We start from the raw sequence: 16,500 nt of genomic DNA on the forward strand, positions 1-16,500 counted from the left end.
TCAGTGTATATCTCAGCATTTTTAGGTTTTTGGTGTTTTCTCATAACATAGGAAATTTTACTTTACTTTCATTCTGCCCTCTGCATAGTCCCTCATATCTTAGAAGAGACAGTGAGTAGTGATGAGGCTCTGTGTCTATTCCTTTGGTTCCAGAAATCAGTTTGCTTGAAGCAACATTGTAACTCAGTTAGGTGTGGCAAAATGTGCAAAGGGGCTGGGCATCGTGGTGCACATCTGTAATCCCAGCATTTTGGGAGGCTGAGGCAGGTGGATCATTTGAGATTAGGAGTTCGAGACCAGCCTGGCCAACATGGTGAAGCCCTGACTGTACTAAAAATACAAAAATTAACTGGGAGTGGTGGCCTACGCCTTAAATTCCAACTACTCGGGAGGCTGAGGCACTAGAATCATTGAACCCAGGAGGCAGACGTTGCAGTGAGCTGAGATTGTGCCACTATAGCCTGGGCAACAGAGTGAGACTCAGTCTCAAAGAAAGAAAATGTGCAAAGGAACAACATTGGGTAAACTACCATAAATTTTAGCAAATAGATGATTTCTTGTTTTCCTGATTATTATCAGATTTCTGTAAATGTATTGTTATTATATCTCAACAATTAAATATGTTAAAAATGTGCAGTCAAACTTACATTGCCATGAATATTTTTTAAAAAACCTATATTATTGATGATATTATGTCTTAGACCAAAATTAAGCCCTATAGCCAAGACGTTTAACACCTCTTCTTTTTCCCTCTCTCAGTACTCCATTACAAAATCAACATATTAGCATATTACATAAAGAAAGCAATTTATAACATATTAAAAAGAAACAATTACAGAAAACACAGCAAGAATTTCGAATGTAATAACAGAGTAAAATTGGCTAAACCTCAGATCATCAAAGTATAGCCTTACAAAAAGTCCAGCTGTGCACTGTTTCCAATAGGGACATCTCAAAAAACAAAAGTGACTCAATGAAGGAAAAATAAAACAAGCAAACTTCACTCAGACAAATTCAAACAAGGGTAAATCAGGACTTTACACATTACACTTAATATCACCCAAACTACAATTCAGGGTAAAACATTCATTAAAATAAAGACAGCCAACTCTTGACAATTGTTACCTAATAGCATTAAAATTGCTATTGAAATGTATCAAAATATTTTTGGGGAATTCCTCCATCTTTCTATCTTCTAGTTGCAATGTGATATTGGTATATATGTGTGTACTAATGTACATGTGCAATTATTTCCTACACTTCTTTATTCTCTACAGTGTCTTACTTGTTAGGCAGATTCAGATTGGTTTGTTAATAGACAACAATTTTATATATTTCTTATTATAATATGTTTGCAATTCAATTGAATCTTTTAGCAACACAAACAGGGAAGAATAAAAAGAAATGGATATTCCAAACAGTAGGAAATACTGGTAAAGTCCGATAATGTAGCTGAAACAGAACTGTGTGCACACATTAAATGGCATGGATCAACTATATTCTTCTGGTTTTCCCAAGTTTTGGACTCTGGTATAGTCTGATCTGTGAGGTGTAATTAGTAGAGAAAGAAATTGTAGATGCAAAAGGGATAAAAATAATGCACTGGGGCTAGCACAGTGGTGGGCATTTCTACAATGCAGCCCTCGGAAAGGTGAAAATGTATTCCTATGTATTTTTGGAGCTACGCTGACCAAGTTTATAATGGAGGGTGATAGAACTAGATGAGATCGACCTGCTATGTTCCAAAGTGCTCTAGCTGAACACTCCTAGGGGACCATTTAATGTTTATAATCCTTCTTATTATAGTGGGAATTTGAGAAATAATTGCTGGCAGGTGAGAATTTCTTTATTGTTTTTTCGCTGAGCTAAGTAGATTAAATCAAGGTTACCTGAAGTTTTCTTCTTCTTCTTCTTTTTAGAGACAAAAAGTCTTCAGAGTCTCTGGAATGGCAGTAGAACCCTGGAGGCAAAAATAAGTGACAGCACCCGTATTAACTTATGTTCATATTTAGCACACGTTTCAAAGGTCCACACAAGGAAATATGACTAGGTATATTATATCCGTTTAAAGGCAGTACAAAAGCTGAAGTGAGATATTATGATCAATGTCATATCTAATGCTCATAAATTTAAGTGGATATTTAGATTATACTTTTTGGAGATAACAATATCATCATTTTAAAATCAGTTAAACATAGTTAGAACAAACCTGCTTGCTAAAAGCCAAATTACAAATATAATTTACTTTCAAATTGATTTGAAGCAACTATGTTTTTATTTGTGCTTCTCTCATTTTTAAAAACTGTAAGTCACATTGTCTATCACATTCATGTAGCAAATCATTTTTCTCTAAATAACAGGCATATCATTATTGAAAGCCTGAAAAAAATGTTGAGTTAGAATTCTTAGAACATTTTAATGCAATACAAAATTTTAAAAAGTTCTATTTAAGAATGATTTCTGCTTGTAATAGCTGTAACATTGAGATTTGGTGAAGGAGAAAATAGAGCTGCATAAATGAGTTTCTTTTTATTAGTTTTACCTTTAGATTACTGACACACTCAAACAATAAGGCCTTTCTAGCCCACTTTTACCTATAAAATCAGCACTGATGGTTTAAATGTCAAGATATAGTTAACACGATTTTACAAATGCTATCATATATGTTTAAGCACTTACGGTTAACAAAATAAAGAAAAATAATAGAAATTCAAATGTTCAATTTTTATGGTACTTTACAGCTTTCCAAATTGTTTCGCAGTCATTATCTCATTTAATTTCCTGTCAAGGAACCAGTGTTAATATCAGAAATGAGTCTATCCTTGTTGTAGTGACTTGGTCCAGTCACCTAATCATCAGTGGAACTACCATAGGAATAAGAACACAGATTTAAAAAGTAACCATTAACATAACATCATTTGTTATTAAACAATTAAAATTATTGAACTTTCTTGTGAGATTTCAAAATATTTTCTCAAGCATACCATATTCTTTTATTCCCACCTGCAGTTCTACAATTCTTCCAGCTCCTTGAAAGATCAGCCAATTTATCTTTAAATTTCATCTTGATGTCTTTTTCCTGTGAAACCCATATCCTGTGAAAACCCATTTCCTGTGATAACCCATTTGTCATCCATGTAACAACCTTTTATTTTAATTGTTATTTTACATATCTGCAGGCTATTTGCAAGTTGAGGACATTTCTTATTCAACTTCATGTTTTAATGTAGAATTTAGTGACTGGCAAATATGAGGCATTTAATAAATAAGTGAAACAGGTAAAACAAAATATACAGTACAATCAAAATTCGTTTTAGAATGTATTTTTCTGAGTAGAGTTTTTAACACCATAAAATTCTGTTCATATTTACATACCTTATTCATGATTGACTTTCTACAGAGTATTCTAAATATGTGCACTGAAATTATACTATAAACGACATGTCAAAAACATGTTAATTTAATACCATAGAATTTTTTTAAGAAGCATTTTTATAAGGACAGATTAGATGTTTATATTCTACAAGATAAAAATAAACCTACTTTGACATTTACAAATACACTTTTCTAAGAATAATTTGGACTCTGCATTTAGATAAACATAGGTTGCAGCATTTTTTCTCCCTCAGTATCTGTTACTTTAAAAAACTGACATTTCAGTTTTTGTCTTTGTAAAGATGATTGATGTATAGACCCTCAATGATATCGAGAAGACCTTGCATCCTTTATCTATTGTTGCATAGCAGAGCAGCAAAAAACCTTAATGTCTTAAAAGAAATGTGTTCTTTCTCACAATTCTGTGAAATGCTTGATCGGTACTCCTGAAATTGCCTGGAATCACTAGGTCTCACTTGTGCTTCTATAGTCAGTTGGCAGATCTACTGGAGGCTGGACTCAGCTGTGACAGTTGGGATGACAGGGTCTCTTTCTACACCACAGTCTTTAGACTTGGGATTGTTGAAGCTTAGAGGACTTATGGAAATATTGTATGAGGACAAATCCAAATGCACTATATTAGCCAATGTTCTAGAGTCAGTGTGGAAGTAGAATTCATGGAATAATGGATAAAGGGAAGCAATTTCATTAGGAATAATTAGTAAAATTGGAAAAAATCTAACAGCCACTCAATACTGGGATTTAAATATTTCACATTAGTATATGATTAATTGGACAAATTGCAATAATTTTATATTGATATGGTATTTATAATTAAAATATAATATCATACTCAGCAAAATGGAAAAAGTTGTATATTTTGATAGATTTAGATTAAGCCAATTACCCTTCTTATATTAGCTAACATAACTTTTTGACCTTCAAGTATTCACTTTCTGAAAATTCCCTTTCTGAAAAACAAGATGAAATGTTTTAATAATTCTTAAAAACTTATTATTTATTTATTTATTTTTCAGCTTTATTGGGGTATAATTGATATATAAAAATTGCATATATATGACATATAACATAAAAATTTGAAATATAATTTAATACATTATGAAATTATTAGTGCAATCACATTAGTTAACACATCCATTACCTTGCATGGTTACGAGTTTTTGTGTAGTCTTTTTCCCAAGTTTATGTTGGTTATATACAGTCTTCTGTGATTTCGTACTAATTTTTTATTTGTTTTTGGTGATTTTGTCAAAATGTCATTACAATTTTGATAAAGAGCACATTAAATGTGTAGATGGCTTTGAGTAGTAATTTAATGATACCAATTCTTCCAATTCATGAACATGTGATACTTTTCCATTTATTTGTTTTGATTTTGGTTTCTTTCATCAATATCTCATAGATTTCCTCATGCAGATCTTTCACTTCCATCATTAAGTATATTCCCAAATATTTATTTTATTATTTTTAACACTATTATAAATGGTATTTGTATCAGTCCATTCTTGCACTGCTATTAAGAGACACCTGAGTCTTGTAAATTTATAAAGAAAAGAGGTTTACTTGGCTCACAGTTTCACAGGCTCTACAGGAAGCATGGTGGGGGAAGCCTCAGGAAACTTAAAATTATGGCAAAAGTGAAGGGGAAGCAGGAATGTTTTACATGACTAGAGCAGGACAAAGAGAGGAGAGGTGCCACACACTTATAAATAACCAGATCTAGCAATAACTCACTCACTGTCACAAGAACAGGACCGAAGGAGAAACTCACCCCCATGATCCAGTCACTTCCTACTAAGCCCCACCTTCAACATTGGGGATTACAATTTGACATTGGATTTGGTCAGGGACAAAGACCCAAAACAAATCATTCTGCCTTCTTCCCCTCCCAAATCTCACATCCCTCTCACACTTCAAAATACAATTATGCCTCCCCAGTTGTCCCCCTAAAACTTATCTCATTCTGGCATTAGCTCTAAAGTCCATAGTCCAAAGTCTCATGAGACAAGGATAGACCCTTCCACCTATGAGCTTACAAAATAAAAAACAAGTTAGGTACTTTGAAGATACAGTGGGGGTATAGACATTGGGTAAATACTGCCATTTCAAAAGGGAGAAATCAGCCAAAAGAAAGGGGATACATGCCTTGTGCAAGTCTGAAACCCAGCAGGGAAGATATTAAAACTTAAAGCTCCAAAATAATTTCCTTTGACTCCAGGTGTCACATTCAGGCCACACTGATGCAGGGGGTGGGCTTCCCAAGCTTCAGTCAGCTCTGCCCCTTTGGCTCTACAGGGCTCAGCCCCAGTGGCTGCTCTCAAGGTCTGGTGATGTGTCTGTGGCTTTTCTAGGTATATGGTGCGAGCTGTTGGTGGATCTACAATTCTGGGGTCTGGAGAATGGTGGTCCATTCCTCACAGCTCCATTAGACAGTGCCATAGTGGGGATTCTGTGTGTGGACTCCAACCCCACATTTTCCCTCTGCATTCCCCTAGTAGAGGTTCTCCATGAGGGCTCTGCTTCTGCAGCAGACTTCTGCCTGGACATTCAAGCTTTTCTATACATCTTCTGAACTTTAGGTAGAGACTCCCAAGCAGCAACTTCTGTATTCTGCACACCCACAGGCTTAACACCATGTAAAAGCCACAAAGTTTTATGGCTTGCACCCTCTGAAGCAGCAGCCCAAGTACCTGGACCCCTTTGAGCAATGACTGGAGCTGTAGCAACCAGGATTCAGGGTACAGTGTCCTGAGGCTGTGCAGGGTAGTGGGGCCATGGGACTGGCCCACAAAACCATTTTTTACTCATATGCCTGCTGACCTGTAGTGGGAGTGGCTGCCATGAAACTTCCTGAAATACCTTCAGGACCCTTTTCCCATTGTCTTGGCTATTTGTATGTGTCTTCCTTTTAGATATGCAAATTTCTTCAGCCTGCTTGAATTTCTCCCCTAAATTTTTTTTTTCTACCACATGGCCAAACCATAAATTTTTCAAACTTTTATGCTCTGCTTCCCTTTTAAATATAAGTTTCCAGTTACGGGTAATTTCTTTGTTCACATATCTGAGCATAGGCTTTTAGAAGCAGCCATGCCTCATCTTGAATGCTTTGCTGCTTAGAAATTTCTTCTACTAAATATTATAAATAATCTCTTTCAAGTTCAAAGTTCCACAGATCACTAGAGCAGGGCACAGTGCTATCAGGTTCTTTGCTAATGCATGACAAAAGTGACCTTTGCTCCAGTCCCCAATAAGTACCTCATCTCCATCTGAGGCTGCATCAGGCTGGTCATCTATGCATCTCACTGTCAGCATTTTGATCAAAACTATTCAACAATTCTCTAGGACATTCCAAATTTTCTCTCATCTTCCTGCCTTCTTATCAGTCTTCAAAACTATTCCAACCACTGTCTGTTACCCATTTTCAAAGCTGTTCCCACATTTTCAGGTATCTTTATAGCAATGCCCCACTCCTAGGTCCCTATTTTCTTTTCTTTTTTTTGAGGCAGAATCTAGCTCTGTCCCCCAGGCTGTAGTGCAGTGGTGCGATCTCGGCTCACTGCAAGCTCCACCTCCCAGGTTCATGCCATTCTTCTGCCTCAGTCTCCTGAGTAGCTGGAATTGCAGGAGCCTGCTACCATGCCCATCTATTTTTTTTTGTTTTTTTTTTTTGTTTTTTTTTTTTTTGTATTTTTAGTAGAGACGGGGTTTCGCTGTGTTGGCCAGGATGGTCTCGATCTCCTAACCTCGTGATCTGCCTGCCTCGGCTTCCCAAAGTGCTGGATTACAGGCATGAGCCACCATGCCCGGCCTAGGTACCAATTTTCTGTATTAGTCCATTGTTACACTGCTATAAAGAAACAGCTGAGACTGGTTAATTTATAACGAAACGAGGTTTACTTGGCTCACGATTTGAGGACTGTACAGGAAATGTGGCTTGGGAGGCCTCAGGAAACTTACAATCATGGTAGAAGGTGAAGGGGAAGCAGGCATGTCTTTCATGGCCAGAGCAGCAGGAATATAAAGAGGAGGGAGGTACCATGTGCTTGTAAACAACCAGATCTTGAGATAACTCACTCACTGTATTAGTCCATTTTTGCACTGCTATAAAGAACTACCTGATACCAGGCAATTTAGAAAGAAAAGAAGTTTAAGTGGCTCACAGTTTTGCAGGCTGTACGGGAAACATGGCTGAGAAATTCTCAGAAAACTTTCAGTTATGGTGGAGTCAGGCAAACCTTACGTGGCTGAAGCAGGAGGAAGAGAAAGAAGTGAGAGGTGCTACACATTTTTCAACAACCAGATATCATGAGAACTCACTACCTGTCACAAGAATAGCAAGGGAGAAACGTGCTCCTTGATCCAGTCACCTCCCACCAGGCCCCTTTTCAGACATTGGGGATTACAATTTGATATGAGACTTGGGCATAGACACAGGCCCAAACCATATCGGTATTGTTTTTATAAATTATTTCAGAATGTCATTCTCCTTATTAATTCCATATTCTTTTCCTCACATCTTCAGTCAGCCACTGGGGTGTTCTAGTTGGATCTCCCTTCCAGAGTGTAATAGCTGTTGATATACAAGAAGTTCAGATAGCTAATAGTTTCCAGCTGTGTCACCTGGCACATCTATCTTCACTTACAAGCTGACCCCATTCTCTTCTTGATCAGCTGCCCTCCAAGAATGGGCAATGGCAGAGGTATCAGGCCCAGGCCATATCTACCCAATATAAGACTCAGGTAATAGATTATCGCTGCACTGTATCTTCCTGTTGTGGTGGCCAAGACATTGTCAGATATAAATTTCAGTTTGTTGTTGTTGTTCAATTCTTCTTTCTCCTTGCTTTCCTTTCTCATGGTTCCAGTGTTCCTTGGGGTCTGGAAGCTATCCTTAACTGATTTTGCTTCCTTCTCTTCTATTTCCCATAGGAGTTTATCTCAATGAACTTCCTACAGAATCAGATTCCCAGAGGACGTAACTGAGAGATACCACGAGTGATCTGAGAAAGCAGATGTGGTAAGATAGGGTTTTGGGGACTGTATATCTCATTGCTCTGTCAGTAATAGAAATCCAATACCAAGAGGCATGCTAAAAACAGTGTCTGGAACAGAATGGCAGGTCTACTGCTAAATATTGTGATAGTGATGGCTTGGGAAAATGGTCATTTGGATGTGACTGCACTCACCAGCACAATGATGCAGGTATTTAAAAAGTACAGAAGTAATGCAGACAAGGGATATTTATATTTATTGGTTGTTATTGTTTTATTGACATCCAACAGAGTGATAATGGAAGGTTAGGACAGTAGACAAGCAATTCAAAACAAAGTGTGAAGACAAGAGCCTTTTTTTTTTGTACCTTAAGTGGAACTTTTATTACCTGCAATGAGAGGGCAGAATAGCAAATTATACTTAGATTTATGCCATTTCAAAATAACTCACAATTCAACTGAGGCAGATCTATTATGCCAAAGTTGAACCCTGGTGGGAAAAACCTGGAACCCTGACATAGAGAATAGAAACATCTGAATCCTTGAAAATTTTAGTTACCCAGACTACTCTGAACTTACAGATTCTACAGAGGTTTCTCACATCTCCTATTATAACCTAGCAATCCCTTTTTGCAGGAAGATACTGTGGAATTCTATCCTTACCTTTTCCATGGACACCAATTTGATAATTAGGGTTAAGTCATAGCATAACCAAATTGATATCATGCCAGGACTAATAAGGAAGAAAGAACTTTACATTAATGAACATGCAAAAATTAGCCACTGGATTTGTGAAAGAGAACATAACATAAAACTGGATCAGCAACATTTTATTCACAGTATATTGTCTCAGGATTTGGAATTTAACATCCCAGCAAGGACCTCAGGGGATGTCTCATAGAAGCCTAGAGAAAGCAAACTTTCATGCTGAGCAAAGTTGAAATGCCCGAATTGATGTGACAGACAGTGAAAGAAGAGATAAAAACGTTCAGGAAAGTTGTCACACTGGAATGGATATATTATGTGATGCCAAAAGAACACTAGATTATGTTCTAAGGGAGGCTCAGAAGACGCAGCATTCATGAAGATTATTGCAAACGTTCTTGTGAGAGAGACACTGACATCACTCAAAAGTCTTGGCCAGGGGTTAGTACAGGAGAACCTGCCATAGAGCTTGGCATGTTGACAGCAATGGGGATAATGGCATATCAAAGTAATAGAAACCCTGTGGCTACTCGTAATGACCCAAATCTGGGAGATTGGTCACAAAAACCATAAGGGGTGGCAAGGTCCAAGTGATATTCAAGCTGAGATTGACTCATAGAAAGTTGATAAGATGTTTAACAGAAAAAAGCATGTCTGAGAACAAAATATGTGAGGCCAACAATGTTCTGCTGAAAATACGTAATGAAAAGAAAGCAAACATGGATGAACAGGAAGCTAAGGGCAGCCACTTCAGTGGAGTCATGATCTTTAACTCCGTTTCCAAAACTAAGTCAATTTTCAGATCCAGAATGCACTGATTGAAGTGCCTAGGTTCCCAACTGAAAGGACTCACCAATTTCAAAATAATTAAACAGAAAATGGTTTTCCCCAGCCCTTCCCCAAAGGGATCTTCAGCTGTTTACTCAGATGATACTTTAGGTAATAGAGATGCTAGACATATCAAGATCAATTGAACACAAGCTATGAGTGAGCATCGATACTTGAAGACCTGAAGCATTTTCATGGCTTCCTTATTCAAGTAGAGGCATACAGGAAACAGGTATTTATTGGAATTAATATAGTTTGAAAACTCATCCCTACTCAAATGTCACGTTTAAATGTAATCCCTAGAGATTGGAGGTGGAGGTGACTGGATCATCACAGTGGATCCCTCATGAATGGCTTGGGCCATCACCTTGGTAATAAGTGAGTTCTCACTCTGAGTTCACATGAGATCTAGTAATTTTACAGTGTATGGCACCTACCCTCCAATCCTGCTCCTGTTTTTACCATGTGAAGTACCTGCCTCCACTTCACTCTCTACCATGAGTAAAAGCCCTCTGAGGCTTCTCCAGATGTCGAGCAGATGCCAGCACCATGCTTTCTGTATAGTCTGCAGAACAATGACCCAATTAAACTTCTTTTATTTATAAATTACCCAGTCTCGGGGATTTATTGATAGCAATACAATAATGGCCTAATACAGGAGTTACGACTAATGTTTGGTTTAACATTGATCCATTGGTCTGAAGATTCACCTTGTGATTATATTCTCCATGCCCTGAATTTATAATTTCAATTAAAGTATTTGGCAGTTAGATTATACTCCTACTGAGTCCTTGATTTGTATATTAAGGGCTTTGAGGAGAGTGGAGGAGGTCAAGCTTCCAACACTTCCCCCAGCTTCACCTTGAAAGTAAATGAACATCACTATTTCATCTCTAGAGGGACACAAGATGGCAGTGGGTTGTGCTACCTTTAAAGATCTAAGTGAGGCATAACGGTGATTCCTGTCATATTTCTGTTTAACCCACTAGTGTGGTCTTACTGTAAATGAAGGGATCCTGGAGAATGACCATAGAATACCACAGTTTCAACCATGTAATGGTTTCAGTCATAGATGCCATAATAAATATGCTTGAGTGGATAAATATGTCTCCAGCTATACAGTATGTGATAATCAGTTTGACAAATGTAAGTCTAATATGGAAAAATGATCAGAAAGTTTTCTTATTTACATGAATTGGACTAATATATATTTGTTATATATGTTAGTCCTACATATATATTACATACATATACATATATTATATATATGTTTTATATAAACATACATATTATATATGTTTATATATACATACATATATATGCTTTATATATACATACATATATTTTATATATATATATTCAGTTTAATCCAGGGATCTATCAACTGTCATTTCCTCTGTCATAACAGAGACCCCAAAATATCTGAATTATCTAGTCATCCCAGAGAACATCGCATTGATTGTTCCCTCATGCATTTCACTATATTACCTTAGGTTATGTATGGTGAGACCAGATACAGATCAAAACAGATAACTGAAAAAGTTTACAGGTGTGTTATATTCACAGTTCCTGCAAACAACAAGGGGAAGAGGCTTCTGAGTAATACTTTATTATGAATTCTGCAAGAACAAAAGGACAAAGCAGGAAAAGTATGTCTAGGATTGGCTAATGTGAATAATTTCAGTAGCATCTGGAGTATAGGGGCTGTCCTTGGTTGTCTGGTATCTGATTCTGTTGGGGTTATTAGGGATGATACAGAGTAGCCCACAGTTTGACGATCTATTGAGGGAAATGGTTGAAGTGTAGACATAGACACTTAAAAAAGGCAACTTACTGGCCTTTTGCTAGTGCATCAAACCTGGATCAAGATAGAACACAAAAAACTATGTTACATCATGATATCATGATGAACAGATCAGGAAGTATACTATGTCTGTATATATCAGTCATGAGCAGTGGCAAATAATGTGGCTAACTGCACAAGAGCCTGAAAGAAAGAGAAATGAAATATCAAAGACAAATAGTTCTTGAATAGAACCATGTACATGACTAATGGTGAAAACACATGGTGTAAATATGTTTGTGTCAGATGTTAACTCCCACCAGAAATCATCCATTTTTGGAAGAAGCCTTTCACAACCAGGAAGACAAAATAATGTCAATTGATATTGTCCTTTCTCCATCTTCACATGATCCAGAAATAGCATAAGGGGCACATGAATAGAGTAACCAAAATGGCAGATGGAGGCTACACATAGACCCAACAGGATGAGCTGCAACAGGGGCTATAAATATCAAGATCAATTGACCTGTTACACCTTCTGTATCATTATCCTATCAGCAGCAAAGAACAATGTTGACCTCCCATTGTGTTACTGTTTCCTGAGGAGTTTGCCAAGTCAGATTCTTCTTTACCTGAAGGGCTACTGTCTTCACTGGAGTAAACAATTTTCTGAGTATAAATTTACCTTTACAGTCTATGTATCATCATCCACCCTCAACATTCAGGGTTATTGAGTGATTAACTCAAATGCCACACAAAATAATATCTAACCAAAAAACCACACTTTACAGTAAAGGAGGTACAGTTGTGAGCCCATAACAATGGAATCCACTGATTCTACACCATAATGCTCCATTCAAATGCAGCTGGAATGATAATGTTGGAATTGCCTGAAGGCAAAGTGGAGACAATACTCAGTGAAGGTGAGGTACCATTCTCCACCATTGCCTCAACCCAGAATTAGAGCCTATATATGTTGCTTTTTTTTTTTTTTTTTTGAGTAGAAAGAACACAGAAGTCTGATAACCAGTTGGCAATGTCCTCTAGCAGGACCAGTGTTTGGTAGCAAAAGTGGCCTTACTTGCTGTTATTTCCATGTCTGCAAATAAGGACTCTTCAAAGCTAGAGGGTCTGAACCCTAACTCTTGTGCAGTCTTGCTAATGGACATAGCAAAGTCACATTCACCACAAACTAGTGTTGCCAACTGGACACTTTGTACGCCTTGTGTTTGGGGAACCAAGCAAGAAGAGTAGCCTTCTTTGTGTATGAATAATTGATCCTAATCAGATGGAGGAGGTAGGGCTGCTGTAACACTGCAAGAGCAGGAAGTAAAATGTGTGGGACTGAAGTCACCACTCTGGTGCTTCTTGTTATTACATTACCAGGCTGTGACTATGAATGGAGAAATGTAGCAAAAATAGCCTGAGAAGGGTATGTTTATCAGAGTCTAAACTCTCTAATAGGAATGTTTGAGTCTTACCACCAAGAAGCCAGAGGACCTCATAAAGGTGACAAGCCAAAGGCAGCAAATTTAGAATGCATAGTGCCAAGGGAAATAATGAGTACCAGTTGTGACACCAAGAACAATTATAGCAACTGGGGCTAAATGTATCCTATCAATCTCTCTCTTCATTTTCATTTAAGAGGTGCTCACTAGAACTCTAGATGAACTGCCCCCTCTATGTGTATGTAGAAGTTTATTTACATGACATAGGAGTGGAACTGTAGCAACCATGGAGATGCACTCCTTGGGGCTTCCTCAAAGTAGGGCACTTAGCTAACAACATCAAGACTCAGTGCCTTCAGAAGCTTCCTTAGCTTGTGAGATGAGGCCACATTCTTCACAGGTAGCCCAAGCCAATAAATGACCCCTGTAACTCTACTACAGATGTTCTGTTTCTCTCCAGTGCAGGACATGTCTGATAGGTGATTTTCATTCTCAGGTTACTCATTGGGTTGACTTTGTCAGCTCGACATTATAGATTGCTGTTGTAGCTGCTCATTCTTTCTTATTTCACTCTTTCTCATGTGTCATACCTTCATCACTGTCTGAAGGATTTCCCCGCCCAATTCTTTGTCTTCTCCTTTTAATCTCTCACTCACATTATCCTCCAATAAACTGTGCTGACTCAACTCCATTTCAATGTCAGCTTCCCAGAGGACCAACATAACCCATCTCCACAAAACTCCTAACTTGTGGGAAATAAAGTTTGTCTTAGTCTCAGAGTTAATACATTGTGAAAATGTTGATACTGTGTAATTAGCATTTGTCATATCTACAAATATATCGTAAGCTTTCTCTGGTAAGCAGGGCTAATTTCTCACAAATCATATGAATTGCAATTCTCCAATTTATACCCACACTCCTTTTTTTCTTTTGTGACATAATACAAAACAAGAATTCTTTATAGACAGCAAACTGTATTACATGACCTCAAATACTAGAGCACTTATTGTAAGTGTTGGCAATAGAAGTTAGATCATAGAGAAAAAGGAGCTCTTGTGTGAATGTGCATCAGATCATATTTCTGAAATGAATAATCTAAAAGCATTTTAGTGGCAGATTTATGGGAGAGTAATTGAAAAACCTACTCTGGAATTGACCTTTACTCCTGTCAAACTTCTATCTCAAGTCATTCTAATTATGAGTGAGTGTCTTGCAGTCAATTTATCAAGGCTTTATTACTTCACTTTAAAATCAAATTGATTCATCTTGCTCAAAGCACATACAGTTTCCCAGGAAAAAATAATTTACAAACTGATTCTCCTTAAGGAGGGAGTAAATGAAAGCCAGTAAACTTTCTATTCAGAGAAGAGAGTATTTCAATATTTATTTTCTTCTTTCTATTTATTTTTGTAACTGGACAAAATTTACAATGGAAGAATATTTTGAACAATGAAACAGAGTGTATCCAGATGAGATAAAAGAAAGTTCTGTGAATCAAATTAACATAGCAACACATTCTTTCTCTATATCCAAATTGCCTTACTGCCATGACTTGATGGTTTGAAATTTATAATGGATAAAAACATAGAAAACATATTTATGGGAAAAAACAGTTTTATAGAAAATGATGGAAGAAGAAGGTTTTGTATATTGCCTTAAATAGAGTGGCATTTACTTTGGCAACAGCCTACAATATATCTGTATTTAAGTGCTTTTGTGAAAAACAAGATCTGTAAAGTAAGGATTATTAAATGCACCTACAGAAATCCCTAGCAAGATTTGCATTTTCCCATAGGTAGGTGTGAAGAGCAAAGTTTTATGATTAGCACAAACACAGTCTTACCTAGAGAAACTCTATCATACCTGTAATATTATAGATCAGCACCAGAATCCTAACCAAAGAAATGAGGGCAGTTCGCACTTCCATAAAGGGAGTTATGTTCAGATATGAAGTGAGATATTTTACAAAGAAGAAGGGCTGTTGATGGACCGGCTGAAAGCTATTTAAGTTTTTGTCATGTAACTTGTAGAAGTAAACCAAGAGGGGATGAGAATTTCAGTAGAGCCAGACCTCATAACATATGCTGGTGGCTCGGTCATTGCAGTCCTGATTTAAAGACTACCTCCAACATATTAATATTTCAAGTTAGACATCTAATTTAGAATTGCTTTTTCTGCCAGGATGAAAATTTGGCAAGGTCATGAAATAAAATGGGTGAAGTTTCTATTAGAACTTTCTAAAATACTACTACTGACCAAGAAAAATGTAAAACAAACAAAAAGACCAAAACCAGTTACTTTTGATTTTGAAATATTGTCAATAGAAATAAATGACCAAAAATGTTTTTAATTAATCAAAGTATACACTAGGCAGATTCTTATTAGAGCTTTAGATTTTTATCATATTAAATTGTGATACATGTATAACCTTTCCATGTTAGTGTGAAAGGAGGCATAGGAAATAAAATAAATTTTCAAACATAAGGCTTTTCTCTATTAACTTTGAGTCTGAAATGCTGAAATACAGATTTAAGTACACTTAATCTGATATAACATAGCAGTATTTGAAATATAAAAATAAGAAAGAAAAGCATTGGATAATGAATACTCCGTAAAAAAATTCATTCTTTTGAGGTTGATCTTTGTTTCAATGTTTGCTATTGAAAGGCATGTTTTCAAATATTGGTTATAAAATAGAAAACTCAATGCATAACGTTCTGCTCTTGTGCAGTTCACTGTATAGTGAGAAACAGTGCTAAATAAAAGAGAAAAAGATAATCAAAGGCATGCACTGTAAATCAGCTGATAGTTACTAGAGTGGATAATGGAGCAAGGCCCAGGACCATAGCCAGAGCAAAATTTCTGAGGTAGGAGATGATACTGTCATAGGAGAACACAAACAAATAAACACACAAACAAAATCTCCCACTGTGAAAAATATTTGGAAACCACTAGATTAAACATTAAGTTTTTTCCTTTGTTGTAGGATCTCTTGCAATTATTGAGACGCTAATATATATTTTAACCATTCATCAGAAGAGAGGCATAGAGTAATGCACTCACTTCTCATAACGATCAGTTTTTCTGGAGCATCTTACAAGGCATATTTTCCTCTAAGGAAGAGAATCTTCCTAGTGGCTCTCAGCTAGTAATTGGTCTCTTGCCAAAAAAAGGGAGACAAATGAGTTTTTCATGTAGAGGAGGCAAAGCGCGGATCATAAAATGCAGGTGAAGTTACATGGAACTGAGTTTAAGTCACGATTGTACAGTAGGAAGTGATTAAAAAAGAAAAAGAAAAAAGTATTAAGTCTGCTCTCACAAGTACTGGATAAGAGGCTAGACTGTTTAA

The 16,500-nt window shown here is 36.7% G+C and overlaps 1 long non-coding RNA gene across 1 annotated transcript in view; it reads left to right on the top strand.

The window, feature by feature from the left end:
• LOC102131268 (uncharacterized) overlaps positions 1-16,500 on the top strand; it is a 58,947-nt gene that overhangs the window by 27,194 nt on the left and 15,253 nt on the right. The window contains exon 3 of the long non-coding RNA XR_010587174.1: positions 8,326-8,413. This is a non-coding gene — a long non-coding RNA (uncharacterized lncRNA). The remainder of the gene's footprint in view (positions 1-8,325; positions 8,414-16,500) is intronic.

This window comes from Macaca fascicularis, chromosome 6, assembly GCF_037993035.2.
Source record: "Macaca fascicularis isolate 582-1 chromosome 6, T2T-MFA8v1.1".
NCBI classification, from domain to species: Eukaryota; Metazoa; Chordata; class Mammalia; order Primates; family Cercopithecidae; genus Macaca; species Macaca fascicularis.